Genomic DNA, 4866 nt, shown 5'->3' on the forward strand with positions numbered 1-4866 from the left:
GTGATTCTGCTACTTCACTATTGTGGCGATTGTCCCTATGGTTCAAGAGTTTTATGGAAAATTGAGATTCACTGCGGTAGATCACATTTTGGTGCGAGTTGAGCAAGTGGAATTTACCTCTAAAAGGTTCAATGCATTTTATGTGCTTAGAAATGTCTTCCATGATGAATATGCCACTTTTTCTGTTATTGATTCATCACTGGAAGAAGTTATTGCTTTTTTTTATTGATGGAAGAGAAGAATGGAAAATAAAGAACAATAAGATAGTTAACTTCCCTGCTTCCATGTTAACTATTCAGTTAAAAATATTGCATCATTTAATCTCTGTCAGACATTTACCTACAAATCATCTTGCTGATGTTACAAAGGATCGATCTGTGTTGAACTATTTCATTCAAAACATGAAGGCAATAGATGTTGGTGCACTTATAGTTCATCACGCTCGAAGTATTGCAGGTAGTTCTAATGCTAGAGGTTTGTGATATCCTGCTCTGATTTTCACTCTATGTGAACAATCAGGAGTTGAATCCCATAGAAATGAAGATAAGTTACAACCTCAAAATCTGATTGGGAAGCACATGATTCAATGAGCATAATCATTTATTGAGTCTAGAAGTGGAAGAAGGGATAGACCCCCTACATCTGCTACAGAGGCATCTACTTCTAGTGTTGCATCGTTGGAAGGTTTTACGGAACATCTTATGATTCAACAATATGATATTATTAATATACATAATCAGTTGGGACAAATAGATGCAAGGAATACATATAATGATGAATGTCAGTGGAGAAGAGTTCAACATGATATATATTTTTAAAATGCTTTGGTTAGGCACTTTTTGGCTGAACCTAACATGAACTTTCCTATTTTCCCTAGCTTTGTTCCTTATGCTCCCATTCGTGATGAAAAATGAAGAAGCAAGAGAAGAAGAAGAAGATGATGATGATGATGAAGGAGTGGAAGGAGATGAAGATTGATATCTTATGAGTATTGCTTAATTATTTTTGATGTGTTTATATTTGTATTAGGATGTACTTTTATTTGAAAAACTTGTTGTAGTAACAAAACTTTTTATGTTGTGTTGTGAACTTGTAGTTTGTAATAGTAATTGTAAACTTTGACTTTTCTGCATTTTTAGTATTTTCAGTTTTTATTTTTTTTTCAATTTTTGTATTTAAGCGTTTAATTCCCAACAAGTTCTTTAGAATCTATTATGTTTTATTTAATGCTTTAAAGCCTGCTTGTAGTTTTACAGATAGTACCTGCACTATACCACAACTAATTTCATGTTTAGAAAGCCTCTACAGGTTAGTTTCTATTTTCATGCATTTACTGTTTTCTTTCACCCACTAAAATTTTGAACTAAAATGTTTTTAAAATAATTTAAAATTTTAAGTTTGGGAGAAAAGAATTTTCTTTTGAAATGGGGAAAACTAAATTTTATTTGTCCTTAAGTAACTATATTTTTCAAAATTTCTTTAACATGATCTGGAATATTAAGATTTAGCTTTAAATGACTATACTTGTGTTTATAAATATTATAGTAAATTTAGGTAAATATTTTTAATAATGAAGGTCAATTCTATAGTTAAAGATATTTGGTATGATATGATAAGACTATATTTTTCTATTTTAAGTAAGGGAAAATTGCATTTTTAAAATGTTAAGAATTTTAAAGTTTCATGCAAGAAGAACGGAATGAGACTTTATGAAAAATCATATACTATTATAACTTTATTAAGTAAGAAGGGATGTGGAGTTTTGACTTTAAGAAGAGGATGGTGAAGTTCAAAATTATTAAAGGCTATCCAGATATAGTAATCCTTACCAGAAAAAAAAAGATAAAACAAAAGGATTAACAAGATCCTAAAAAAAAGAAAAAAAAAATTAGGTGAGGAGAGGCTTGAGGAAACGCCTAATAAAAAATTGGCTTCACTTGAATCAATTCACTTGAATCAACACTTGAATCAACTTAAGGAAGAAGCTTTATTATACTTTCTAAACTTGTATTGAAGTATTAGTAGCATTTCTAGTTAAGTTTTAATGAATTTCTTCTTCATATGAATGTTATAAATGCCCTTAGCATGATAAATTGCAATTCTTCTTGAAAAGAATAAAGATTCAGAAATCTTAAATTATATTACTAAATATTCCTGTACTTGGAGTTTGAACCTAAGTTATTAAATTTTTAAGTTATTAAATTCCTAAGTTATTAAATTTTTTTCTTAAATTTTGCTATTATATTTATTGAACTAAAGTATGGAAGTGATAATTTAATCTCTATCCTAAGGACATATGCTTTTATGTAATGAAAGTGTCACTTAAGGACAAATAACATTTAAGTTTGGAGGATTTTGATCCACAAAAATAATATACTATTTTAAGTACCATTTTTATGTCTATTTTTTATGATATTGCACTTTAAAGAAGGGTATTTTTGTATTTTTATTTTAGCTATATCATTTTTAGGCATTTGGAGCAAAAATGTCAAAAGGAGCAAAATTTGGAGCAAAAACAGCAAATTTTGGGGATGCGAATGATGCGCCAAAATCTAAAGCGTTGGCGCATGATGCGCCAGATGCGACATTTTCAAATTAACGTAGTTTGAGACTAATTTTGTGAGAATTTTCAAAGGGACGCTTGTTCTAAGCACCTCATGGAGTGATTCAATGCATGTGGACACTTTAGAAGGTTCCAATTTGAAGGGATTCGACTCTTAGATCAAGGAGGCACATCTTTTGAAATTCAAAGTTTTGAATTTTGAATTTCGGAGGGAACTAATATTTTTTTGAGAAGAGAGAACCAGCTAAAAAAAGAGAACCTCTAGAGAGACTAGAAGAGGGGACGAAAAGTTAGAGAGAGAGAGGTGTGAGTTAGGGAGATAAAGGAGAAGAATTTCTTCTAGGGTTGTAAGAGGAGAGGGAAAGTGAGAGATTTCCTCTTCGTTACACTTGTAAGAGAGAATTGGGAGATATAGTAAAGAGAGAAAGGCTTGGAGAGAACTTCTAGGAATTTGCTTGGGAAGGACTTTGAGTTAAGTTGTATTTTTTTATTTCTTTTGTTTGTAAACTTGTTTTCATATATGAAATCCGTGTTTTATCATAATCTTCTCATGAATTCTGAGTATTATTCTTTATCCTTCTCCCTACTTTGAAGAAATAGTTTTGTAAGGAATTGATTTTGTTTTCTATGACTTTAAATGTCAATAATTTGTGATGATTTGAACTCCAATCTTCATTTACTTTTTGATCTGGCCAATTGAATTGTTAAAATGTGTTGAGAATTATATGTTCTAAAAAGAGGATATGGTTTCTACAATAAAGGGGGAATCACATTTAATTTCATGGGAGAGTATTTCATGCATTGGATTGGGTGCAAATAAATAGGGAAATATACTTTGATGGATGTAGAATTGGAAGATTTTAAGTTGATAGATTAGAATCCCTAATTTGGTTCAGTTGATTGGAAACTAATGCGAGCATGTTAGCCCTCAGGGGAGGGAGTAGTGGGAGCTCTGGAGTGACAGCCGCTATCCTCCCAGCCTAACCACAGAATTAGGGACCAAACTTTGGATTAGAAATGTTCTTTATAGCGCTCGGAAGAGGTTAGAGAATAGGATTTGGCACAAAATAATTTTTAAATATATTTTACAAATGATTTCAATTTATTCACAAGCCATATTTTCATTGTAGTGGGGAAGGATGTTTTCTCATACTTGAACTTTTCGTCAACCAAAATCTTTATTTTATTTCAGCAATTTACTTTTGAAAGTTTAGCATTTAGTTTAATTTACTTATTATTGTCGTACATCTGCATAGTTACTAGCTTTTCACTTAAGTAGTTTAATTTCAAACTTAGCATTTCACTTTATTTTTATATTATTATAGAATATAAATAACTAGCTTATATATATTTCCAGCTTCCTTGTAGGATCAATATCTATGAGTCTATTAGAGCCCTATATTACTTGAGCAATACGTATACTTGCGTAGTATGTAAACAAAAATTGAGATTTTAAAGACATTGTTCAAGATAAATTATTTTCATCAAAATTATATTATAATTTGGGTTACATTGCATCATTATTATTAAGCTTAACAAATTCCCGCTGCATCATAGCACCAGTCTAACTTCTTCAGATTCATTTATTTTTCATTTGATCTTTCAATTCCATTAATATAAAAACATTTTATGCCAAAATAATCATGTTAGACTCTAAATACTTTAAAAATTCATCGCAACAACAATCAATAAATAAATCAACCACACCAATAATTATGGGTTGTCTCTCATAAATCGCTTAGTTTACCGTCGTCAGCCCGACATATCCAAGGTTTTAATCTGGTTGACCCAACATTAAGATCTCATAAAATGTAGGACTATCTCCACTTATATATGTTTTTAATTTGTGCCCATCTTCCTTAACTATTCTTCCAGTTATAGGATCTTTGACAACAACTTTATATATGCATAAAAATACAAGAATTTGATACCACTGCTAGAAGATTTAAATCCCCGACAACTGCGCCCTGACAGAGACTTTTAATATACAAGAATTTATGAACCCAGATTTATTATTTATAATGATTTTGTAAAGTCAAAATTTCAAATGCAAGTATACGTATCGCTCAAGTAATACAGGGCTCTAGTGGAGTCCCATTTATCGATCCCATAAGGAAGCGAGGTAAGAGGTCCTTAGTCAAATTCTAATCTACTATAATTAGTCCTTAGTTTGGAATGTTGATTAAAATAATGTTTTATCTAGCAACTACTCTTAAATGTAAGTTTTAAATGTAAAGATAGTAACTATAACTAAATGCAAATATTAATTCTAAAGATAACCCTTTTTGGATGAATTAGTTTAA

The sequence above is a fragment of the Phalaenopsis equestris genome, unplaced genomic scaffold (genome assembly GCF_001263595.1).
Source record: "Phalaenopsis equestris unplaced genomic scaffold, ASM126359v1 Scaffold000720, whole genome shotgun sequence".
Lineage (NCBI taxonomy): Eukaryota > Viridiplantae > Streptophyta > Magnoliopsida > Asparagales > Orchidaceae > Phalaenopsis > Phalaenopsis equestris.